This window comes from Trachemys scripta, chromosome 6 (genome assembly GCF_013100865.1).
Source record: "Trachemys scripta elegans isolate TJP31775 chromosome 6, CAS_Tse_1.0, whole genome shotgun sequence".
In the NCBI taxonomy this organism is placed as follows: domain Eukaryota; kingdom Metazoa; phylum Chordata; order Testudines; family Emydidae; genus Trachemys; species Trachemys scripta.
The window spans coordinates 22,996,011-23,023,404 of NC_048303.1; the positions used below are offsets into that span (position 1 = coordinate 22,996,011).

The 27,394-nt window shown below is 38.4% G+C and overlaps 1 protein-coding gene and 1 long non-coding RNA gene across 4 annotated transcripts in view; one reads left to right on the top strand and one right to left on the bottom strand.

Annotated features, from left to right (window-relative positions):
* Positions 1 to 555: 555 nt before the first annotated feature.
* On the bottom strand, positions 556 to 12,219 carry LOC117879526. The gene is made up of 3 exons (XR_004646296.1): positions 9,825 to 12,219; positions 6,977 to 7,079; positions 556 to 636 (listed from the first exon to the last, which is right to left on the bottom strand). It is a non-coding gene; the product is annotated as an uncharacterized LOC117879526 (long non-coding RNA).
* A 67-nt stretch (positions 12,220 to 12,286) lies between these two features.
* The window catches only part of NIPBL (NIPBL cohesin loading factor), a 287,142-nt gene continuing 272,034 nt past the window's right edge, over positions 12,287 to 27,394 (top strand). Inside the window, exon 1 of one of the 3 annotated variants that reach the window (XM_034774774.1) lies at positions 12,287 to 12,665. The gene's annotated coding sequence lies outside the window, so the exon portion shown is untranslated. The remainder of the gene's footprint in view (positions 12,666 to 27,394) is intronic. The other 2 variants (XM_034774771.1, XM_034774775.1) reach the window with 2 other exon arrangements.

Consider the following 27,394-nt stretch of genomic DNA (forward strand, 5'->3'; position numbering starts at 1 on the left):
AATAAACCTATCATAATGCAGTTTAAGGTTTGCAAAATCTAAAGTGAAACTTAAAAAAATCATTATCTGCAGTGCTTTAAAAATAACTAGGTGTACAGTAATGCAAATAATAAAAACTAAAATATGGTAATAGAATTTATGGAAAACAAAAAACCCACAATGGATAAGTATAGTTAGCATTATTCCATTTCTCATCTTTAAAGATGGTTGTAATTTAACCTGTTCCTTTTAATATGTTCACATTATAAATGTTGGAAGGTTTTTTTAAATAATGTATGTTGTATTTTTGTGTTTAAAAAGACAAAATGTATATAGTGATTTAATAAACACTTAAAAGATGTAGTTCTGACTTGGCAGAAAAGGAGTTAAAAGTTGAACCATCTGAGGAAGCAATCGGAACATTCCATTACCCATATGAGAAAGGGGGTGGGGGGATTTTTTGCAATCAGTTAGTTATTTGACAATATTTTTTAAACAAAATTTCAAACGACTTAGTGAACTTATAGTTATAAACCATAAGAGATAACTCTGTAAATTAAAATAAGCAAACCTGAGGTAAAATTCTAAGGGACGTCTCTCTCCCCTTTTTATAGACAAGCTCCAAGGAACAGATGGGTCAGTCTGGCTGCAGTGGTTCTAGGCACAAGACAACATTGACCCTGGTTAGTTCTGGGCTTGCAAAGTATTTCAAGGTCCTTTTGACCTGCTTAAGTATTTCCTTTCAGCACAATCACAATTCACTTAATAATCACAGCAATGGCTTCCAGTGACAGTCAGGCCTCATTTACCTGAATGAGGCTGGGGAGAAAGAAGGGAAGAACATGATAGTAATTAAGATAAATGTAGCACTGAGAGGTCTTAATATATCTTTGGACCTCAATTATCTAGACATCTCAGGGGACACCCCAAAACTTTGTTTAATCAAGGATTCAGTTACTGGGGGAACCATTTTAAAGTGTAAATAATAACTTCACCTGATGTGCTAAAGTAAAATGTCATTAGGCCATTTCAAATCTCTAGGTAGCAGAGTTTTAATGGTTTTGGCTAATCAAGATCTTTCTGTGTATAATATTGAGGGACATGTCCAGGTTTCAAATAAATAAAGTAGTTTTTTGGAGAACTGGGGCTAGGCTAATTTAGACCCTGAGTAAGCTAGTTTACAAAACTAGGTGCCCAAATACAGATTTAGATGCCTAAATACTTCTTATAGGCATCTGAATGCACTTTAAGAAAGCAAAGTGTTTTAAACTTCCAGTTATGTTCTTTGTGATATTTTTAACAGTTCAGCATAATTGGTTTTCTATTATGAAGTGAGATAGCATGGTCTCTCTGATTTACAAGGCAATAATAAGAGTCCCAAGAAAGTGAGAAGTCATGTCCTTCAATCTGTATCTGGAGTGTTTGGGTAACTGTAGCCATTCAAAATGTTTGGGAAGTTGTTGGTGTAACAGCAGCCATATTATCGATGGTAAACAAGAGCAGAGTTATATTATCATAGGGGAAAAAATGTATAGCACAATAGATATGTATGATGTTTTATTGGCAACTATGAACAAGACAAGGTCCTTACCCCGTGGAGCTTTAAAATCTAAAGTTAAACCAAAATCACAACAAAGAGAACAGACAGAGTGTGTGGGGAAGTAAATGGTAAACAAATGGAGAGGGATAGCTCTTTGTAGTCCCAATTTTCTGCTGCTATATCTTCTAAGAAAATAAAACCTATGTAGAATATAAAACTGCTTCTATCTGCCAGCATCTCTTCTAAATACCTGCTGTTTAATAAAATTAATAATTATGAGGCTAGTATTAAATGCAGAGAGACCAAGTACTGAATGGAAGTAGAGACTGAACTACCTTCTCAACCTTTAGAGGTGGTCTCTTCAGGGCTGAGATATAACAGCAGAGCAGTGCAAGGAAGCTTGAGTTATTGCTGCCCTATTTCATGGATAAATAAGGACTTCAGTCTCCAGTATTATCAATTCAGGACCTTTTATGAGCTCTATATTCACACACGCACAAAAATAGTACTTTAGAAAAAGACTCCAGTATGATTTTGCAATCAGAGAGAAGCATGTATGCAGACACACATCTGTTATATTATTAATACTGTAACTTGTTGCTTAGCATATATACTGTTGCTAAAACTTTTGTCTTTTTGTTTTGTTTTATGATTTGTGAAGAAAAAAGATACTGTATTTCTTTTTTCCCTGTTAACTTTTTTTTAAAAGTAGACAGAGAGAAAAAAACTACACATAAACTTCTCATAGTATATTAGGCATTTGCTAACTAACCTTAATTATACTTGAAACAGGAAAGATATTTCTAAACCTGAAAGTTAACTACAATATCACAACTACCAGGACAGTTATATATACACCTCTACCCCGATATAACGCGACCCAATATAACATGAATTTGGATATAATGTGGTAAAGCAGCACTCCGGGGGAGGGGGGCGGGGCTGCACGCTCTGGCGGATCAAAGCGAGTTCGATATAACGCGGTTTCACTATAAGGTGGTAAGATTTTTTGGCTCCCGAGGACAGCGTTATATCGGGGTAGAGGTGTATATCTATTTATTATTACAGATATACTGAAGTGAAGAATTGTTTCTTTCTGGAAATTGCTAATGAAGATTTCTCTATTTCATTTCAGGCATTTTGGCAACCCCCATATATAGAGGTTTTTTTGTGAAATTTTGGGGTGCTAGAGAAATTATATCAAATCTTATGAAGAGCAACCTTCTCAAGAAAGTCTGATAGATATCTCTGAAATTATTTTTTGGAAGAGGACAAAGGTGAGAGAGACGGTAAGAAAAATATTCAGCATTGAAGGAAGCTTCCATTATTGCTGTCCTGTTTAGTGGATAAAAAAACATGTCTGCCAAACTGAAATAATTTCCTTTTCTCCTTTAAATAAGCCTGGCCAGATTCCTAGGATTACAAAGGCAACATAATAAAATAAAAACATGCAAACTCCACCTTTAATATAGCAACATGAGATATGAAAGCACACAGTAAGCCAGCCTCAAAAATGGAAATATATATGTGATAGAGGAACATCTAAAAGTTCGGACTTCAATTTACATAAGCATCCAAACCTACAGACTCCTATCACTGCGTGTGGGCCCTACAACCCTTGTCTCCATACAATCCTCCTCCCATCTTCATCAAGTCTTATGACAGACCCTCACTATCACCAATAACCTCCCAATAATCATCTCCCTTCTTTACTTGGTGTTCACTTGTTCTTGAGGAGGATTTGTGGCCTGCTCTGCCATTTAATATCTTTGGCAATCAGGTGCATGCCCCTTCCAACAATCTTTTGGAGCCCCCCCATACTCCTCCTGTCTTTCACATGGACATAAGCAAAAATTATGCTGCTGTGGTACTGCTGAGAATGAGGAGTAGGGTTTAGTGAAACAAGGAACCTTAAGACAGTGGCTCTCAACCTTTCCAGACTACTGTAACCCTTTCAGGAGTGTGATTTGTCTTCTGTACCCCAAGTTTTACCTCATTTAAAAACTACTTGCTTACAAAATCAGACATAAAAATATAAAAGTGTCACAGCACACTATTACTTAAAAATTACTTACTTTCCTATTTTACCATATAATTATAAAATAAATCAATTTTATAAATGTTGTACTTACATTTCAGTATATAGTTTAGAACAGTGTAAAACAAGTAATTGTATGTGTCAGAGTTCCCTCCCTACTCTGAACTCTAGGGTACAGATGTGGGGACCCGCATGAAAGACTCCCTAAGCTTATTTCTACCAGCTTAGGTTAAAAACTTCCCCAAGGCACAAATTCTTCCTGGTCTTTGGATGGTATACTGCCACCGCCAAGTGAGTTAGACAAAGATTCAGGAAAAGGACCACTTCGAGTTCCTGTTTCCCAAAAATATCCTCCCAAGCCTTTTCGCCCATTTTCCTGGGGTGGCTTTAGAATAATATACCAACCAAATAGGTAAGTAAGGTAAATAAGCACAGACCAGACCCTTGGATTTTTTAGGACACTAAAAACTAATCAGGTTCTTAAAAGCAGAACTTTATTATAAAAAAAAAGTAAAAGAAGCACTTCTGTAAAATCAGGATGGAAGGTAATTTTACAGGGTAATAAGATTTAAAACACAGAGGATTCCCCTCTAGGCAAAACTTCAAAGTTACAAAAAACAGGAATAAACCTCCCTCTTAGCATAGGGAAAATTCACAAGCTAAAACAAAAGATAACCTAATGCATTTCCTTGCTATTATTTACAATTTGTAATCTTAGATGCTTATTTCAAATATGGCTTTAGGAGATGTATTTTTTCTGCCCTGGTCACTCTCTGTCCCGGAGAGAACAACAAAGAGAGCACAAAACAAAAACCTTCCCCCACAGATTTGAAAGTATCTTCTCCCCTTATTGGTCCTTTTGGTCAGGTGTCAACCAGGTTATTTGAGCTTCTTAACCCTTTACAGGTAAAGGAGGGATTTTATGTTACCCTTAGCTGTATGTTCATGACAGTATGGTATTTTAGTTTTTACTGATTTTGTTGGTGCTTTTTATGTAGCTTGTTGTAAAACTAGGCAAAAAGCTTGATGAGTTGATGTACTCCCTGAAAGACCTCTACACACACCCTAGGGGTGCACATACCCCTGGTTGAGAACCACTGCCTTAGAAATACCATGCTAACTATGTGATGAAACCAAGCTATTCCAGTTCAAAACTCAAATGTACTATGAAAAGCTGCCCTTAAATGGTCGTTGAGATCCAGATAGTGAAAAAAAGTCATAAACAAATATTTTGTTTAAGTCATGTATGTGACAGACTTTGAAGAAAACACTTGTAGAATGCTAAATAAATTCAAAGGCACAAACACTGAGTATTTTCATTTGCATCACGTGCATCTACACAGCTCTAGTTGTGATGTTCCTTAGTCCAAAAGTTAACTGCAGTAGCTCTGAGAATTTTCTAGTCGTCTATTTTAAGCTATTATAGTACTAATAGTGTGTTAAATACTTTTACAGACAAGCTAAAAACAAAGTTGCCACACAGAACTTGCAACCTAAATACAATCTTTTGAAGATAGGTGAGAAAAAATTCTGGTAAAGGAATGATTGTGTTAAAATATTTTCAACTGCAATACAGTCTATAGATGTTTAACATTTTTCCCTGAACCAGCTCACGTATCATAATTTCATATGACTGCTTTTTTGTAAAGAAAACAGATGCAACTATGATAAAATATAAGTTTTGACTAAACGTGCTCTCCAGCTGATCCTTAGCTGATTTACTTTATAAAGTGTTTTTCAAACACAGATATCATTCACTGTATTGTTTTTGCCATCATTGACATGGCACATAAATTCAATTCAAGCACTATCTTTTATACTGGGGTGGGCAAACTTTTTGGCCCGAGGGCCACATCTGGGTATAGAAATTGTATGGCAGGCCATGAATGCTCACAAAATTGGGGTTGGGGTGCAGGAAGAGGTGCGGGCTCTGGCTGGGGGTGGGGCCAGAAATAAGGAGTTCAGGATATGGGAGGGGACTCCAGGCTGGGGCAGGGGGATGCAGGCTCGGGGATGGGGCTGAAGGGGTTTGGAGTGTAGGAGGGTGCTCTGGGATGGGACTGAGGGTTTCGGAGGGTGGGAGGGGGATCAGGCCTTGGGCAGGGGGTTGGGGCATGGGGGGGGTGAGGACTCCGGCTGGGGGTGCAGACCCTAGGGAGGGGCTGGGAATGAGGGGTTTGGGGTGCAGGAGGGTGCTCCAGGCTGGGACTGAGGGGTTCAGAGGGCAGGAAGGGGATCAGAGCTGGGGCAAGGGTGCCGGGGCATAGCTCAGGGGTGCAGGCTCCAAGCGGCTCCCAGAAGCAGCGGCATGTTCCCCCCTTCGGCTTCTATGCAGAGGTATGGCCAGGCGGCTCTGGTGTGCGCTGCCCTGTCCGCAGGCGCCGCCCTTGCATCTCCCATTGGCCATGGTTCTTGGCCATGTGAGCTGTGGGGGCAGCGCTTGGGGCAGGGGCAACATGCGGAGCCCCCTGGCTGCCCCTACACGTAGGAGCCGGAGGGGGGACATGCCGCTGCTTCCGGGAGTATGTGGAGCGGCCCCCAACCCTGCTCTCCAGCTGGAGCGGGTCAAGCCCCAGACCTCACTCCCCAGTGGGAGCTCAAGGGCCGTATTAAAACAGCTGACGGGCTGGATCCGGCCCATGGGCCGTAGTTTGCCCACGCCTGTTTTATACCCATCACTCCCCACTAAGGGGATACAACATATCCTCCCCCTCCATAAACAAGTCTTTTCTGTTGCCAAATTGGCCAGAAGAATAGTAAAATAGTTGGTTTTAAGGAAAACCTCTTTAGCGTGGCAGGTCCTTGAAGACAGACTGGTAGAACTTTGGATTCTGAAGGATCTTTGTCAGTGAGAAGGGACAGTTAAAGGGAAAAGAGGGCAACTAGGGACTTTTTGTGTCTATCTTCGGGAGCAGCTGAGGAGGAAACACTCAAAAAATGCTTGGGAAAATACAGTCTAAAAAGAAAAGATGAATAATCCCTGAGGAAATGCAAAAAAAAAAATAAGGGCTTTGAACAGAAGAGAGACAGCATTAACTAGACTAATGGAAACTGGAACTTGAGCCTGGAGCAAAGCACAAGATGGTGAGATATAACTCTGGAAATGAAGGGGAATGTGAATGAAAGTACAGAAAAACACTGAGAAACTTGAAGAAATCTATGAATGGCTGTTATATGGGATATAATACAGAATGGATGATTGTCAGGATAAAGTATCTCAGGAACCACAGAGTACATATCTTTATTTGATCAATTCAATCACTTAAACCCCTCATAGATGATTAGGAGTTATGGGTCATACCATGGTGCTATTTAAGAAAATTATTTCCCCTAAAATTACAGTAATATATCATATGTAACCAATTATTTTGATTATGTTTGTGCAGGTAATGTACAGGCAAATATACATATATACATACTGGAGTCTCCTCAGGCCAGGGACTGTGTCTTCTTATGTTTGTACACTGGCTAACAGAATGGATGCAATCCTGGTTAGGGCTCCTAAGCATTACTGTAATATAACTGAAACAGTAACAAACATGAGTTTGTAGATTAATACACTCCTAAAAAATATACAAAGATAAACTCCATTAAAATTAAATTCTTAAAATTAACATTGCAACTGTCACTGACCATGTTTATCATACTTAAGATTTCAAAACAATTTCCAATATAACTTCCTATTTTCACTCACATATGATTTAAAAACAATACACAATCTTCCCCTATTAGCCTCCAACAGACACATGTTTTGAGCTGAATCTTTCTAGGCTTTGTCTCTGTCCAAAGGTAAATTATTTTTGGAAAATCTGAGGCGAAAATCATTTAGACAATTTTAAAATATGGGAGAGTAAAAACAAATGAAGAAACTTTAGAAGTTGGAAAACAAATAAACCACTAAATGGAAAATGGACTTTTACATATGATGCATCCCTAATTAAGATATTCTTCTGTCTTTAGGTTTTTTGCCTTTTTTTTGTGAATCTAGCCCATCATCTTCTTGCAAGGGATAGAGGTCAAATGTTTATGCTGACTTTAACAACCTTTGATTCCCTTGATCATGAAGGTGTACTGATTCACTTGCACATCCTGACAGAAAAGACAGAATTACTTTAGTGCTTCTCAGAAAGATCTCAGAGAATGTGTTAGGAATTTACTTATTAATCCTCATAGCTCTCATGTGGGGCTCCACAGGATTTGAAATTTGCTTTCCCTGTATGGATATGTAACTATCATGGAATTCTATGTTTCTTTAATCATAAACCCTAGACAGTGAGTTTGCTTTTCCAGTGTCTAGTCAATACAATATCTTTGATGGAAAATATCCATCTGAAATTCAGTCCAGAAAAGACAGAGGTTAGTAAGTGGAGAGGAAGTATCTGGAAGGTATGTTGGGGACAGTGCCCTTAAAATTCAGTCCTTCATTGGGCTTCCAAACAAGCCTTGCCCCTTTTTAGGGATTTATAGCACTTCACCAATGGTTGGTGGGAGAACCTGGGCCTGCCCACTACTTTGGGTTCTAATCCCGAAGCCCTATAAACAGCAGCCACTTAAATTTGTTACTGCTATTTACCTGGGCCTCTTTCCACCTGGCCCTTTTATCTTCACCTCTTACCTCATGGTTAAAGTTCTCAGGTCCTCGCTCTCTGAACTCTGGTTGTCGCTCAAGTTCCTTTGGCCAGAGAGGAGCACTCTTCCTTACCCTTTGGTCCCATTTTATCTGAGCCTGATGGACTCTGGTTTACTGCTTTCATGCAGCCTCTCTAGGCACAACTGAAGGACCCAGCTTCACTACTCCTTTCCTGGGGTGAGGTGTAGTAGGAACACAAGACCTCCAGGAAGGGGCTATGAAGGGCCTTGTACACCCCATCACAGCATGCTTTTGGATCCTCATATTCTTTTTCTGGATTTCAAAGTTCTTTCAGTGACAAAACTCTTTTCGCATCTGTATCTTGTAAGGTGACTGATCAGTTCTCTCTCATGTGGATCTCCTTACCACTGGCCATTCCGTTAAGAAGTTGATATTGGATTACTGCTATGTGCTCTACATGGGCTATCCTTGAAGCTCACTCAGAAATTGCATTTGCTGCAGAAGGCAGACGGCTGCTTGGCTGGAGTATTAGTCACAGGGAGCCCTTTGTGGATACTCCCAAAGAACATTTGTATAAATACTGATCTTGTGACATCTAGATATCTAAAGGTTAGAATCCACTCCTAATAGGATTATTTGGAAATAACTCTAAACTGAAACTCTGGGAGTTTTGTAGCTTTCTATGTTTTTCCCCTACAGGAGGGCACAATTTGCTCTCTTGAATTATACATGGCTTGAACATTTCACACAAAAAGAAAAATTCTTAATACAGTTGTATTAATGCAAGTTACTAAAATGAGTCTTAGAGCTTCTGGACTGGGGGAAAAAATGGTTTTGTAGTTACTTTACAAGAAAAAGAAAACGAATCATTTCGTGCTATGTTATCCGAATTTCCTGTTGCTTGATTATACTAAGGAACTAGTATAAGGAAACTTGCAATGGGATAGAATTTTACACTCAGTTCCTATATTGGAGAAAATAAATGGTCACTGCCAGATTGTAAACCTGAAAATCATAACATAGTTATCTGTACACATATCTTATTCCCTACGCTACAGGCTACTTTGGCTGGGTTGGTTTTTTTTTAATCTGTATCACTGAAAGTTTCACCTGACCTTAAGGTTATTTACTTCTCAAGATGAATATTCCCCAGTGAATTAATTATATGGTGCAATTATTTGTGCCTGTGGATAAGAGTCAATGCAATAAGCATTACTTTATATTTACATTCTTGGCAAATAGCATTCATCATTGCCTTACTCCTATTCACTACTGTAACTCAGACTTAATACCAAAATCCTCAATAACTTGATAAATTTAGAATGCTAGTTGAGCTACACTGCATTCTACCCATAGAACATATATGCAATGAATTCCCAAAATTGTGCACAACAGTTTTTTAAATTGCCAGCAAGTTTTATTTATTTATTTAAAATATAAACTGTCTTGTGAGGGCTTTTTATTTATGCAGATATATCAAAGACGTTCCAAAAAATTCTGTGCAGAAATCAGTACATATTACATATGAATTGACTAATCATTAAACAGACATAATGGTAATAATAAAAACCTCTTGTATATCACTTTTTATTTAGAGATCTCAAAGTGTTTTACAAAGGAGGTAAGTATCATTATCCTCCTTTTACAGATGGGGAAGCTGAGATGAAGTGAGTTACCCAAGGTCACCCAACAGGCCAGTGGTAGAGCCAGGAATAGAATCCAGGTCTCCTGAGTCCCACTCCAGTGCTCTATCCATTACTAGAGTACACCATACAGAACTTAAAATGAGGGAAAACTTGAATGGATATTGTTACACCAGATCCTGTAAAAACAAATGGAAAAATTACAGTGCATAGTTATTTTATTCATTCTAACAGGTAATCAGAAAATTAAAGAAGTGTGCCCATTTAGAGTGATGATGATCTTAGATTTACAGTGATAATAGCCACACATTTGTCATTTAGAGGAAAAGATGTAGACTTAACCGCCTTCCACTGACTTCAAAGGAAGCAGGATGAGGCGTAAAACTTTTGCAGACTTATCACCTGCAATTCACTTTTGTTGTAACATTTTGTTTTTATAACTTTCATGACACCATAATCTTTCTTCCTCCTGGACATCAATCATATAACATGATGAATCTATGTATAATAAATTGTTCTGTAGACATATATGACCCGATACTTATAGTTGAACATGGAGTCCAATAAAGACAATGGACTACAGAGATCTACTTGTATGGATCTGATTGCAGGATCAAGACCTTACTTTTTTTACTGTAATAACCTTTATATCCAATTGCTTCTAGATAAGTAAAATATATTTAGTTTTTACTTGAGCTTAATTTTACAGTAATTCTGAATCTATCATGTTATAACAATAGTATCCAAAACAACCGTTGCTTCCAATCCTTTAATTACTTTTCTGATGCAGATCTAATGTAATAAAATGAGTTTTCCCAAGTGGGGGTAATAGGTGACTATATAAGAAAAAGCTCCAAATATCGGGGCTGTCCCTATAAAATCGGGACATCTGGTCACCCTAATTACGTGATGCATAAGCATTTGCAGGATCAGGGCCTAAATGGTTATGTGGAACAAGTGTAGATAACAAATTTCAGACAAAAGTGGGGTTTAAGTTGTCTGTCCTTTAAACTTATACACGTTTATCCATATGAAATTAGTATCATCAATACAGCACTAAAGTAAGATATCCCTCCTACTGCCTTCACCCAAAAATATGTAGTTTTTAAAAACATTATATTCCACTCTGACACTATGAACTTGTTTTCAATTTGAGAGGGACAGCCACGTTTTTGAAACGGTGGTGGAGACATACCTGGTATTATTCAAGCAATCATCACATAGAGGTCAGAGAGGATCCAGTTGCATTGCATGCAAGAGCAATGTCATGATCTGGAAGGCATTTCTCCCATGTGTAAACTACCTCTATCCATAGCCGAATGGATGCATTCCACGACATTTACAGGTACTTACTGTCCAATTGTATGGTCCAATCCTGCAATCCTTACTCAAACAAGACACCTATTGACATCAGCTGGAGTCTTGTCTGAATAAGGACTGCAGGATCGGAATCTCAATAGTGAGCAAAAAGGAGGCGGTTAACCCAGCATAAATGAACGACACACACTTCGTACTATCCTATGGTATGATCACACACAATGCCCGAACAGAAAAGCCTTCTGACTAGGGCTGTTGCCTTCGCCAAAGATTCCTTCACAACACATAATTAGCCTAGTAAAGTCTTTTCTAGGAAAATCTGGCAACAAACATTTCAATTTCCAGCCAAGGAGCCTTCACTTCAACAGCAGTCTCTCCCCTCCTCTGCACTTGCTCAAGAAGGCTGATTTTAAAAATCAATTATTCGGTTACCATCCTCATCCATACACAGCAACATTCTCAGCATCTGATGTTTCAAATCCGGCTACAACAGCATCTTAACACACACGGACAAGAACAACAATAAAATAAGATCCAGCAAGTTTCCAAGGTCTGCTAAGTCATTCGGGACGGGAAGATTGCCTTCTTTTGGGATTCATTTTAATGCACCTTTTCAAGTATCTCATGCGAGGAAGGATTTTGCAGTCATTTAAAGTCTTCCTTCTCATCAACATTAAAAGAAAATCTTCTTTCAAATGGTGCCCTCTTCACAGATCGCAGGTTCCCTTCTGCTTAGCGCAGGCCTAAGTGCAAACTCCAGTCGGATTCATCTAGATGATAAAGGGAAAAGAAAGAGAAACTCGGAGGCAGAGGAAGGGTGGAGAAAAGGAGAGATAGAGACGGAGAGGGACATCAGCTGTGGCAGCCGAGAGGCGAGACGAGGCAGACGGAGAAGCTCCAGCTGCTGTGTGTTGCAGGGAGGGGAGGAACGCAGTGGCGGTGGCGGAAACAGGGCTGGCTGGCTGAGTGAACGAGAAGGAGGCAGCAGCAGCAGAGGGAAGGGGGAGGCTGTTGGTGTTTGGCGCCGGTGGAGGGAGTCATTCCTGCAGCTGCACTTCCGGTCGGCATTTTGTTCTGAGAGGGAGAGAGACACACACAGGATCCTTCCCCCTCCTCCTCCCCCCCCCGCTCGGTACCGACTCACCGTGCCCAAACTACCCCCCCTCCCCCGCTCGCATACACTCACACGCACAGAGGGAGAGGCGGTGGCGGCAGCGGCGGGCCAGTGGCAGCGGCCCCCCGGGTCGGTGTGTGTCTCGGAACCGGTTCTGCCCGGCCCGTGTTGATGTTGTGAAGCAGGCTCAGGGGGAAGGGATTTGTCTCGGCCGCTCACCCTCCGGCTCTACATGTTCGCTGCACTGAGGAGGAGACGGAAGAGGAGCCAGCCCCCCTCCCGGCCCGGATTATTGTTGTTATATTATCTCCCCTCCGCCTCCTGCTCCGCGGCGGCGGCGGCGGCCCAGCAGCAGCGGCGGCGGCTCCTCTGAGGAGGGAGGGGGGCGGATTCCTCTCCCCCTCTCTCGGATTCTCGTTGGATTCAGACGCGGATTTGCTCAGGTAATTCCCCCTCCTTGTCTCCCCTTCCCCTCCCTGCCCTCTCCAGCAGCGGGCCGGGCCTCCAGCGCAGGCGGCCCAGCGCTGCCGGGAGCAGAGGGGATTAGCTGTTACCCGGGTAGAGGGGAGTGAGGGGCAGCCGGAGGTGTTCCTTGCACAACCCCCTTCCTTCTCTGTAGGGTTTGGCGGAGGAGGTTGGCTCTTCCCGGGCTGCCGGGAGGCTCAGGCCCGGCGGAGGGCGCAGGCCGCCGGCCAGCGCCTTCACTCCAGCTCGGGGATTAGAGAGGCGAAGCGGCTTCTCAGTGACAGGCCTCAACCCGGAGAGCAGCAGCAGGAAACAATACAATTAACAGCAAATGTGCAATGATCCCTTACCATATTTACAACTTCACTGGGGAGGTCCCAGCGCAACCAGCCCAGAGAGACTTCTGGACCGGGAGAGAGTAGTGTGAGGAGCAGGGAGAAATAAATATTTCCATTATACCTAGAAACAAATATACCTGTTCTCCTCACCATTCTCTCTCCTTAAACAAACTCCAGTTTGAACATTCAAAAGTTAATACACATGGAGTTGTACAGTTTAAAGGATTGAACCCCCCAATATATAGTAATTGACTTGCACTGTAATCACTACTTTTATTTATAGAATACAATTAGTCCTTGTTGAATGATTGACACACCATGAACACCTGCAGACCCCAGGAAATATACATGGAGTATCATGTCGGTTATCAATATAGTATATAAACGTAGACACACATATATTTCATGAATAAGTAATATACAAAAATACTGTTTTATGCTTTCTAATAACTTGTGAATAAATAGGCAGGGGTTGTGCATAGAGCGATAAACATATGATATTTCAGTGATCAAGGGAAAGCTGGGATCTTACCCTAAGAATATGGGATTTAAATTGAATTAAAATAAGAGCCATCCTTTCTTGTCAGGTTAGATCATTTTGAGGTCCTGGAATTGTTATTGGCTGTTTGTGTCCATGATGTTTGTGTAACTAGGTGTCATTGTAACAGGTCGAAAGTGTCTGTAAATGACTTGTGATAAGTGTCAGTTCTTTAAAAGTAAATGGTGTAAGTCATTTATAGTAAAGTAAACTTTGGACTAATGTGGAGTTGAGAATGCTTTTGAAAAAAATGGTAAATTTAAAGTAACTGCTGTTAACCTGTAAAATACTTCCAATAAAACTGCATCATTGGTGAAAATTTGCTCTGATCAGGCTGTTTTGATACTAAGTTTCATATTTAATATTGAAAGGAAATTTTCAAGTAGTTAAAATGTAGCAATATTGCACAATAAACTTTCATTATATTGTAGTAGGTTTTCTTCTTGTTCAGGAAGATCTCTTGTAACATTTAGTGGTTAATGTGTCTTTAAAAGTAACTTTTTGTTTTGTGTTCAGGGTCTTCCTACTCAACCTTGCTATCTTGCCTCTCAGTGCCCTGATACATGTTTAAAAGATTGAACTTAATATAGCTGTCACGTAGAAGGCGTGTTTTTAATGCTGTAAATCCATGTAGTAGTCAGTAGCGTGTCCGTGATTTGTATTGGTCAGGGAGCAGTTTGAATTTTAAAAAGCCTGAAGATCCTGCTGAGCCCCAATCCCGGCCTCCCTCCCTCCCACTAATCTCCCATTCCTGTCTTTGTGCTGCCTGGTCCTGTGAGACACTGTTTGCAACAGGGCCTCAGGCCTACATGCATGGAGAGGAACCATTTACACTTTGATAAAGCAGCTTTTATTTTTAAACTTTATGAATTGCAGAGAGGGCTGCAAGTTGTCTCGAATTGTCCTGTCTCTGTGTGTAACTTAATTGCTGTTTTCTTTTGGGCCATAGAGTGTGTGGAGGCCGACGTAGCTCTAGTTTACAGGAAAGAAAGGACTGTACAAAAACAGTTGTTGTACTTGGGTAATTTTCATCATCAGGAAGCGACATTGGCCCTAGGGTTTCTCTCGTCATTTTTGAAAAAACAAGTCTCTGGAACAAGCAAAAATTTGTTTTGGTTAGATGACTGCTAATAAACTTGTTTGATTTATACACTTTAATTTCAGTAATTTAAATTAAATAAGGCAATTGACTTGAAACATGCAAGATATGAGTAGGAATTGAGCTGCTATATAGTTCCTGTCAAGTTTCTCTTCTGACTCTGTTTACTGCTTGTTTTTAAAATCCCCAAAATACACCTTTCTGGATAAAATTCATATATATGAAAAATGAAAAACATGTTTATAAACAAATCTGTAAATTGCGGACTGTGTATTTGTGATTTTTTTTTTTAATCTTATTTTTTTCCTCTCGGGATATGCAGTGTGGTTAATTTGGAATTACTAGAGTTATCATGGGCTGCTTGGTGATATATTTTCTCAAACTCAAAAATATTTGAACATCTGGAAATTAAAAGTACGTACTGTACACACTTTACTGAGAGAAGTTAATATTTAGTTAACATTTTCAAAATGAAATTTTAAAAATTGTGGAAAACCAGAAATATTTAATTTTGATGCCTATTTTCCCCTAAGCATAAGAAACTGTACTTCCATTTGTCAGAACAGCTAGGTGTCCAAGAAGAAAATTTCTTAAAAAATGGGAACAGTTTACTTAAATAACTGTTAAGCACATAACCTTTAAAAGTCACACAGAAATGATTTTTATTTATTAGTGTTAAAATAATCCTAGGGGTGTGAGTTGTAACTGAAAGAGAACAGAGAGAAACATTTTTCAGTTTATTTTGTACATTTCACAGCACTTTGTGTATGTTGTAGTTTGTTTTCCAAGTATAGTCACTTTGTTCCTCCTCCTATTTATGTGGGTTTTTTTTACACAATTTGATTCCCACAAAAATTGGGAAAGATGTATTTCCTGAAGTTGCCTTTACATTTTTTTAAATAACCTGGGTTTCAGGATGAAGATATATATTTAACTTACCACCTTTTTAAAATGTTTAAAATGTTTTAACAATATACTTCTCTTATTTGTGAAAGTAAAACAGAACTCAGAATCATAAACCTGCCAGTACAATCAATTTTAGGCCCCAATCCTGCAGTTGGACACATGGAATGACTCTTCCACTATGAGGAGCCCTGTTGACTTAATTGGCACTCTGGGATCTAACTGCAGCATCAAGGCCTTAGATTGTAATTTCTTTGGGTCAGGGACTGTATTTTTTGTATGTTTGATAATTAGGACAAGGCAGCCTTGATGCTGATTGAGCCCTCTGGATACTCTTGCACTTGTATACAAAATACTTTGAAGAGTAATAGGTGAAAGAGATGCCAGTTAAACCAGGAAATGGTTTGAGCTAGGAATTGAAATAAGGTGTTCTATTGCAGTTTTCAGTGTCTTAAGCTGTTAAATGTGATGCTTTTATGTGCGCCAAACATATGTAGTAATACAAAAGTAATAATATTGATTTTATATTAAAATTTAGTTCATGAGAGCCATTCCAGAAACCAAAAACATTTTAGTGAAAAATCAGTAATTGCTTCAGAAAGAGAAACTAAATTGTGCAGCCTCAGTATCTAGAAGTAGAGAAGAAATTTCTTAAGTCTTGAAATTAAGAATTCAGGTAAATAGACTGTTGCTAGAAAATATTTGTTGGACTATATACTCTTTGGGTGTGTGCACACATGTATTCAATACTTATGGATAGTCTCTGGTGTGATGACTTCCGATTTAGGTTGGGGCTGGGGAAAGATTAGCCTATATTAGAATAGCTATTTTGTTTCTCAGAATATGATACCACAAAAACCAAACAAATAAAAAAAACCCTGTTGCATTTAATGGGGGAAAGAACTGACTATTTTAATTTGGTACTGCTTCTTTTGAATCTTACTTTTTCCATTTTTTAGAAAATTTGCTATTCGGGTTAGTTTCTGATTTGAATAATCATAAAAGTCCAATTACATGGAGACATCTTCAGGTCTACTGTTGATATGGATTCTCTGTGGAGACACTGCGTAAAAGATGACCTTTTTTTAATCACAGAGAAACCCTTTTAAAAATAATTATTAAAGGACTGTAGTGAGGACTTACTGCTCCATTTATTTAAATTTGCATCTTTTTATTTCCTTTACAGTTATAGGCAGCATTTGCTTTAAGGGGCAAATCCAGAACCCCACCCTAAGTGGGTGCAAAGGGCATGTTGGAACTGGTGCAGGTCTGCTTCACAAAGGTGAGAGAGTTGGGGGTGTAGACCTTGAGGGGCAGAGGCTATGCAGAACCTACAGTTCTCTTGCTTCCTGCTCCGTTATCCACCCCAGAAAACCCTGGTAGCAGTGGAGAGGATTTTGGCCCAAATGTACATATAACATTAACAGGAACTTCAGTTGAATTAAATATAATCATTGATAGTGCACAGAGATAGAACTTGAAGATTACAGTTCACTTGAGTGAAACTATAAAGAAAGGAACAATTCTTCAATATTCATGTCTTCCATGTTAAACTTGAAAGATCTGAATAAGTCTTTTTTGCCTTCAATAAAAATAAATTCTAGAAATGTTTCATCATGTTGCCATTAGTATTTGAAATAAATCAATGTTACCTGTTTCTCAGTGATAGAATTTTCCCCCTTGACAGCACTCTTTCATCCATAGGTCTCAAAGTGCTTTACAAATATGGGCAAGTCTCTCTAATTTTTGCAAAGCAGTATTGCTAGGCATTGATGTGAAACATTTTATTCAAACTCTAGTCCATATATATACATATCATGTACAAAAGCTGTTAAAAGAATAGTAAGAGTGCAAAGTTAAAGGACTCAAAAATTAGGAAATGCCAGAATTAAAGTCACAATGCAACCTTAATTCAGCCCCCTTGTGTATATGCAGTTCTCTTTAGTTACATTATCACATACTGCTATTTTCCACAGGACCCAGGCCTCATTCAGTGCTCGGGATGGACAGTGCTCATTGACTAGCTACCTATTCATAATTTATTTTTATCATTATATGTGTGGCCCTATGGCTTATTTACCACGCACCATCCAAATTCTGCACTGAATACAGAATTATTGATTTCTGTAGTGCTTACCATTGAAGTATTTGAGTGCTTCACAAATCTGAAAGAATTTATCCTCATTACAGTCCTGTGAGGTAATATGATATTATTATTTGTCTTGCCTCAATGCAGTCATATGGACTAGATGACCTGTTGAGGTCCCTTCAGCCTAACATTTCTATGCTTCTGTGATTACCCCCATTTTACAGATGGGGATTAAGGTCAGAATTGTAGAGTGTCCATAAATCTTGGATGTCCAGTTTATGATGCATAGGGCCTGATTTTTCTGAGTACTTACTACTTCTGTAGTACTTAATATTTTCAAAGCACAGCTCCGTTTGACTTTACTTGCACCTGTGAGTGCTAAGTGCTTCTGCAAATCAGGTTTAGGGTGTCCCAATGTTGGGCACCCAAAAAGTGATGAATACTCAATTAGTGGCCACCTATGAAAACTTTGGTTTAAGTGACTTGCCCAGCATCAAATAGGAACTCTGTAGCATAAAGAAGGATGGAATCCAGTTCTTCAGGGTGGCATACTACTGCCTTAATGGTGAGACTATCCTTTCAGTTTCTACAGTTCTCTTCCTCATTAACTACAAACCTTCAACTTCTGCAGCAAGTGAGGCTAAGATCCTATTCAGACAACAGCCTAATTCATTCCCTGAGCACTATTTACCATATGCACTGAATGAGGCAGGATCTTGTGGAAAATGTATGTGATCATGTAATTACTGTGTTATACTGCACAAGGGGGCCAAATTACAATTGCACGGACAACCTTAATTCTGGCATTTCGTAACATTTGACTGCTTGGCTTTGCAATCTCAATTTTCCTCTAACATGGTTTTCATATGTAGGTTTAGGTTTTTAAAATAGCAAAATGAAAAAACAAATTCCATCATGTGGAACTGTATTAACCCTCCTCATGTGGGTCACTGGTAAGGTTGGTATTTTTAGATCTACAGGACTGACTTCTACCAGGTGAGCTTACAGAGTAATAGGTAGCAGTAGGAGGCTGTTGCCATATGTTGACCAGTGTACATATTTGGTAGAGAGCAGAAGAATGCTGAGTCTCAGAAATTCTGGGTTACATTCTAAGATTCAAAGTGTCATCTAATGGTTACAAGCTCTTGTAATCCCACCCCTGCTTGTATTCCTCATCCCCCCCTGCATTTGAGTTGCGTGGCTTCTGAATAGTGCCTGTATGCCACCCGGGAAACATTGAGAGCACAGTAAAGTGCTGGGTGCCACAGCAGGCCTGACAAGTAGGAGGAGCAACTGAAGAAAAGACTTGTTTAGTCCCTGCACTGCTAAGCTGGAGGACGTCCAGCACAAACTGAATGTTTTTGATGCCAGACTCTTCACAAAATTCTAGTGAGCACATGCGAAGTAATTTTCAGAGATTTATAACTCAGCCAAATTTGGGAAGCTTTTTATAGGGACAGCAAAGAAGTACCTCTCTAGCCCCGGGATGATCCCCGCCAAATGTCAGGACCCTATTTCAAAGCATGGAGGTGCTATAGCTTCTCAGTAATATGGTTGTAAGGATTCTTTTTTTTTTTTTTTTTTTTTTAAATATTGAGAACACACATTTTTCTCACCTAATTTTCAAAAACAGCTGAATTATTTTTCCAGAAACTTCAAAAAAAAAAAAAAATTAGCTTGAGGCATGCACCTGATATGACAAATTTCAGTCCAAATGATTAAAGTTTGACAAAGTTATAAGTGAGCCGAAAACATGGTGTTTAAAGTAGTGTTAGCTAATCTTAACAATAGGTATTGCTATTACCTCTGCCTTTAACTATGTGCAGACATCATTAATTCTGGCATTTCCTACCTTTTGAGTGCTTGACTTTTCTACCTTTAATAATTTTTAATATGAAATTATAATTTAATACACAAGTGGTTGAATATGTTGTTGACTACTATATTTTGGTGACTTGTTTGGATGTTGGTGCTTTGAAACATTATTAACTGTGTGTGTGTGTGTGTGTGAGAGAGATCTCACACACACACACAAAATGTATAAAAATACATTTGTTTGTGTGAATATAACATGTTCTCAAGTACTGCCACCTAAACAAGCTATCATGATGTAGTAAGCTAAACAAAATTAAGTCATGACCTCCACATAATACTAAGAGTCTGTTCCTGCCAACTTTCTCATGTGAGAAGCCTGTTGAAGTCAGTGGGGATACTTGTGAATAAAGACTAGTCATGTGTGTAAGGGTTTGCAGCAGTGGGCCCTTAATCTGTACTCTGAGAGTATCCAGTTAAAAAAATATTTGGAGCCTGGTTGGAAATACAGTGCTATGTGCTGAAATTAGCAATTTTAAATTTAATGATAAATAAATTGTATCGCTGTTATAATTATAAGCAATACATGCTATAGTTTGTTTATAATGCTTTCAAACTGCTGCTCGAACAAGCCACCATAATATAGCAAGATAAAAAGCTCAATTTTCACATAATTAATCTTCAGACTGCAATTTGGAAAAATATATATAATCTATTGCCAGTGTGGAGGTAGTAACATTTAATACAAAAATGTAAAAACATGAATGTTCTATATTAATATATATTTAACATGTTTATTTTATGCCTGCCAAACACTTTTTCAAGACTTAAACTAAGCATACAGTGTCATGGGCATAAACAGGTTTTAAACCATACTTGGCAAGTGATTAGCCATAAGGTCTAGATCTTGTAATGAAATCTATGTGGATGGACCTTCTATGTCTTCATGGAGATCCACTGAAGTTGGAGGTCATCAGCTTGACCTCATTGTTGGATCTGGGGCCTAAATTTGAAGAGAGTTGGAGAGGAGAACAAATGGCTTTGCATTAAATTTTAAAATATGCTAATTTCACATGTGGTTTAATTAGCTTTCCGAAGTGTTAAGTATATATTTCATTAAAATATCTATTTGTGTAACAAAATTAAAAGAATTATGTTGGATTTAATATTAATATCTTCAAGCAGATTAACTATGTCAGTTTAAGTAAAAACGATGAAAAGCGTAGTTCCTATGTTGTTGTTTTGTGGTGAGTAAAAATTAAAAGTATAAATGTGCAGTGACTAAAAAATGGCATGGGGTATTCATGTTTGTGTCAGTGATTTCTAGATCTGACATGCTCAGTTTTCAAATTTAAATAAAAGGCATTCTGATTTCAAATACTGCAAATTTAGCCTGGATTCTGATAGCCAGTCTAGATTAGCTTTCTCTCATGTGCATCACTGTGACTGATAAAGATTCTGAAGGGCATATTAGGTTCTCAGTTTCACCCGTGTGGCTTCATTCTCAGATTATGCACTCAGGGATGCTTGTGAAAACTCCTTGCTTTCAGTAGGTTCACACAGGTGTACAGTAACTGACTGGAACACATACATCAACAAAATTGTTTACTAAAATGGAATAAAATCCTCTACGCAGTTTTAGCTGTATTCGCTTAGCAAAGCAAATGTGATTAAAATGCAGTAAAATATTTAGTCACCACATTCAGCTGTTGCAACTTTGAATACACAAAGGAACAGATCTGTTAAATAATTTTTTTTATGTAGTTACTTTATAGATTAGACCTACACCATTGAGGCCAATATGAACTTTAACTTGTCTGTGCTATTTATACAATATTGTTACTAATGGGGTATCATGGTTAACTTTCTTGGAATTTAAAAAAATTGTTATACATTAGGGAAGTATGTTTTTCTCAGATTTAAATCTTTCTATGTGTCATTGTAGAGTGATAAGAGGTAGAGGTAGCTTCCTGAAGGTTGAAATTTCTTCAGTATCATTTTCGGAGTACAAGTTGTTCATTAAGTTTACTAACTTTAATGCTGAAGCATTAAAGCTGAAAGAAAGTATAGTGGTACATTATTGTTACTGTATTTCTTTAACAAATCAGTCAAATAATAGCTTATTATAGTTGCAAGAAATCTTACGTTCACTCTGGGAAAAGTTTGAAATAGGAGGAAATATATACTCCCATTACTTGTGCACTGAAAATAATAGTAACTTACTGCAAAACTTTCCTCAAAATCTTGCCAAAGATACAAAGCCACCCACTTAATGTTATGCCCTACCAATTCACAGCACATAATTTGCATGCTCTAAAGGAGGAGGTGTGGTTTGAAGAAACAAGAGTAGTCATGGGAAAAGTTAAAGTACTTAGTAATGAGATCCTAAAAATATATAAATGAATATAAGGAAACTGTAAGAGAGTGCTGTTCTATGTAGTATTAGCTTGCTGCTATTAGAAATTTCGGTGGCAAAACCTAAATATCATAGTGGTTGTCAAAGCATATAGACAGTGATGTGTACAACCTGTTGCTTAGGGGCCCACTTGTGGCCCTGTAGACTCTAAATTGTGGCTGTCAGTGGCAACTGTGTTAAAAAAGAAAAATATTCAATTGAAATGTGATCCTTGGTTCATGCCCTGTTATTTTTAGTAGGAGATAGGGGGCACTGCCTCCCACTGTTGTCCCAAGAACTGCTCTGATGTGACCCTCTTACCTGTTGCAATACAGGAGTGGGAAGTGATGATAGCCCAAGCTGCTCTGTTACTAGAGAGCAGGACAGAAGCCTCAGCCTAGGTAAGTATTTAACAAAGGATGGCTTCCCTTCTCACGCAGCCACTCACTGCAGTATTCAAAAGGGGAATAAGAGGAGACACTAAGAACCAGCAGTCACTCAGTGCAGCTTGAGTCTCTGTCCAAGCCTTGGTGCAGGTTAGAGCGGTCTGAGACTGCTCCAGCTTGTGCTACATCAGCTGGCTGTGGTCCCCAAAGACTATGTGCCAAATGCCCATACCGTTCTTTCTTATGGCTTCCAGCATTCCCCTGTGACATGGTCTGCTGGGAGGGAGGTGTAGGATCAGGCTATACTAACTCCATGCTTATTGGAGTTCCTACATACTAGAGGAATTCCAGCAGGGAACTAGCAGATGGCTTCTTCTCCCTTTGCTCTGCCTGAGCAGCACAGGACTGACAATTTGCCCCAAAATAGCCCTGTGACCTTTGTGAAATAACATTAGGCCCTCCAGCTGAAAAGATTGGACACCACTGATACATACATTATCTGTAAAAGGTGGTGTGTGTGCATGGCTTTCATTTCAGACCACGAGGGATGCAAAAAAGTTTTTTTGCATGTTTGTGTCCTGTTGCTCTCTTTTACAGATGCAGTAGCGCAATGCTCTGTCTTTTCCCCACATGGTATGCTTTTTTGTGTGTGTTTGTGCGCGCTTCAGTGGATGTTTGTAGTCATAGTCACTGTCAGTTATTTCAAAACTTATTTTTTCTCCCAACTGGATGGGATGATGAATCTGAGGTCTACCTTTTTAGTACATTTTTGAAACATCTCAATTTCTCCAGTTTTGGTTAAAAAAGTGTAAATGTCCCCTAGTTAAGAACAAAGCAGTAGAATACCTATGTTCCCAAATTGCTTAAATCATGCAAGACTGAATACTACTGTATATCTTTCACAATCTGATTGTTGCAACACTAGATGAGAGTTCCTCCTTTTTTCCTACCAAGAATTCATTCTTTAAATGTAAACATTATGTTTTAAGCTATAGAATTAGTTCTACATACATGTTAAAACACATAATACAACAATATTGAACCAGGATTAATAATCACTACACTTCCTTTGGAAAGGATAAATTACTGTTACACCATTTGTGTAGCTATAATTTTCAGCCTTTCTCTTATAAACTTGTGCTTGTTTGTAAACGTTTAGTCTTAATTAAAATTTGGCATACACATCTTTAGAAATTTTACATTTGCAGAAGTTCAATCAAAAAGTTTGTTACATTCTCACACTTGCATAATTAAACATTTCTGAAAGCTCTAAAGTGACTCTTGGTCCTTGATGTAGGCAAACTATTTTGCCTTAAACAGGTATGTGCAGTACTTTTATATCGTGTTATTTGTGCATGTGGAGTAATTTTCATTTCCTCTAAGTAGAATAGAACTTGTAAAATCCGATGGAGTCACTTATTCTTTTACAGAGTAGCAAAGAGTAGCATGAAAAAGAAACAAAAAAGAAATCTAAATTAGTTATAGTTCCTTCAAATTGGTGCCTCCTGAAAATGTGAGTCTCTTGGGCTTGATTTCTGGATTATTATTTTTTCTCAGAGTAATTAAGATATATAATATCTTGAATCAGAGGGGTAGCCGTGTTAATCTGGATCTGTAAAAAGCAGCAGATTGTCCTGTGGCACCTTATAGATTAACAGATGTATTGGAGCATAAGCTTTCGCATGCGTCTGACGAAGTGGGTATTCATCCACGAAAGCTTATGCTCCAATATATCTGTTAGTCTATAAGGTACCACAGGACTCTTTGTTGCTTTTTATAATATCTTGAGTAATTTAGTCTGCAGTATATTTGGTGACTTTTTCTTTTTACTTGCATGGTGACTTTTGACTGTTCCTAATGCTTTTGTAGCAGAAGGACTTGTCTCATGTTCACAATGGCCACACTTAGAACAGTGGTGCTACCTAGATCCTGTGGTAAAAAAGTGTGTTATAAATGTCTGTCTGCAATAAGGGCCAAGACTAATTCTGTTCTCCGTGAATATAAGGTATGGGATGATGTGAATCGCTCTGCACAGGCTGTCTGCACAGCAACACACATGTGAGGTAGGTGGAGCATCTCTGGATTGGGTTGGGGCAGGGCTGGGCAGATTCTATGTGCATCCAAGACTGACCCTGTAGGCTGAAGTAGTCTTCAAGGAGCAGTTCTTTGACATTGAGAGAGAGGATTTCTTCTCCATCTGCCCAGTGCTGACCTGACCTAGCTACTCAGTCTGGGTGTTGGGACTGTGTCTCTGGTCCTAAGTCTTTATTCTGCTGGTTGTATTTTAGAAAATAAAATAGATTTTATAGCTGTATTTATAGAATGCACTTCATACTATTTGTTTAATCCAGCAAATAAAATATCCCCAAAGTTTTGCATTTAAAAAGTTAAAATTGTAACCCCAAGAAAGCAAGGAAATTCATAAATATGTGAAAGGTAAAATATGCTCACTTTTACATTTAGAGAGTCTTAACTATTTTTAAATGTTTCACTAATTAACTCATGGCCAATATTTTAACATTCAAGATTATAGGACTTGTTCATATTAGTAGATCAGCATTACTTTTTATATTATCTGATTAGGGAAGCTGCACTAATAAATTCATCCTTTCTTACAGGATTTAGCTCTGTAATATATATGAGCTAAGTGTCTGGTCAAAAGCAAATCCAATTCTTTACAGTGATACGTTCTGCCTATTGAGTGTGAGGACTCGGAACAAAAGATCCACGGTCTTCATATCTTGCACACAATATGTATAATATATACCAACTAAATTAGATATATTAGTTCTTCTAGGTTAATCCCAATATAAATCTAAACCACACTTGCACACTAACTCTACTTATATCTTAATGTTCTCTGACATCAGTATGACATGGCTTGTTAACATTTTCTGTTCCCTCTGGCATGCAGAAAAGTTCACTATCTTAAAACTGTAGCAGAACACTAACATTAAAAACTTGAATACAATAAAAGCCCACTTAAAGAACAGTATGTTATCATTGACAATGTTCTCTGTACATAGATATTTATTATATTTCAGAAAGAAGCAAACAATGACAAAAACAGTAACAATCTTCTCTCCTGATGAGGATCATAAGTTGTCTGTGGTTAAATCCGTTCTTGTTCTATTGGTGATATAATAGCTGGAACTTACCTTCATGACCATCATGCATTCACAATTTAAATGTACAGTGGCTATAATACAACACACTCCAAGATAAACTACTAGCCTATGGTCATCATAGCCCGTGTATTTCATAAGATAGCTGGGGTTGTGTGTGTGTTAAGTTTACGACCATGTATTTATCCTCCTAACATATCCTGATGCAGATGCCATAACACATATAGCATTTGAGGTTCAAATGATCCAAAAGAAAGTCTGCAACAAACCTCTTTGTTGATCATATTCTGCCCATAAGAAAAGCAAACATATTTATAAAATAAAAAATCCAAATAACTTACTGCACAGTTTGTTTTTAAAGTCAAAAGTGATCTTAACTTACTAAATGATTACTCTTTGGTGCTTTTTTCGATGTACAAAATTTGGCAACTACATTTTCTCATTTTGCTTTGATAGCTAAGAGCTTCTTTACCAGTATAGATCTGCACCAGTATAATCTGAATTGTTTTTCAAACTGAAATTGTTGAACAAAGGCAAAAGGCTGTGTGAACGCTCTTAGCTAAGCTCAATTAGGAACAGGTTTAACTAAATTGAAATAAGCTACTTTTACACCAGAATGTGTGTTTCCATATAACCTTTTGCACCAGCTGAACTATCAGTTTAAATTCACGTGTTAAATTATACTGGCGCAACTTTCTTGAGTAGGCATGCTTTTAATCTTGTAGTATTGAAAAAAATTATCAGTATAATTTGGACTCAGTTGTGGCTTTTAACATCATACCCACATTAAGTAGCATGGAGCCATATCATCCTAGAGGGAACTCATGGAGGGCAGAGGGGAATGGATCTGTTGTTCTGTCCCTTAAGTTTAGCTCTGTATGCTGATGAAAAGAAGGGTGACTGGGATAGGAATGGCTGGACCTCTCTTCCCTTTTGGGTGACTTGTACTCAAGAGGTGCTCGATGGAGCAATAACTGCACTCAAGGAATTGCAGTTGTGCCATGGAACAAGTTGGGGAAGCCACTTGCACCATCCTCATCTTGCAAATCTATAATGGCCAGGCATAATCTGGCCTTTTATCACTAAATGGGTCTGCTAGGTAACTGGAAGAAATTTAGTTTCCTGGTGTTTGTCCTTTAGCATCTTCCAAACCTCTCCCCTGTATTTGACAGCATTATAGTATAGTCAGGTTATCGGGTAATATGTTAAGAAGTGCTTGAATGAATTGGAGTCTAAACCCCATTGACTTTCAAAGTGCCTACGTCATTTTTGAAAATGGGTCTTAGGCTCCTAAGTCACTTAGGTGCTTTTGAACCTTTTACCATAGTCTTCTTTTTCCACTTTAAAGTAATTTATATCACAGTTAACAGATGCAAAGCTTTCTGAATGCTTAATGATAGTATAAATTTTGTCATATGCCTTGTGCTGCAATATACTTCTGTTTTTGTTGGCTTTTGGAAAAGTAAGATTTGACACGGGTATGTGGTTTTTAATGGTCTGGCTGGTTAGTTTGATTTAGTTTTAGCGATAGTGAATTTGATTTAGGTCCTATTTTGAAACTTTTATGGAACTTTTGTATGATGGTGTACAAGTGCTTAAAGCTGTTGTGTGTATACCCTCATAAATTGAAATTAAGTGTTGCAGCTATCCATGTGTGAGAACTACTAAAACGAGACAATGTATGCAAAAAAATCTGCTAATCACACTTCTATATATACTTGCCTCTTGCCACATTTGATGCACTCTCTCTTCAGAAACCTCCCAAAACATTAATGTTCATAATCTACTTCCTGTTCAGCTCATCAGATTTGAGAACTTATTTCTTATTGTCACAGTCTATAATTAAACGTGTCTAGGACTTGAAAAATCCAGTGCCATGAGTGAAGCAGATTTACACTGTCAGCTGCTACAGAATCTAATCTTACATTTGGGCTATAAACTTCTTTTAATGAAAGTTACCAAATATGAACAGTGTTTAAAATAATGCAGTGTCACCGTTTTGACCTGCCGAGAGCTACTCCA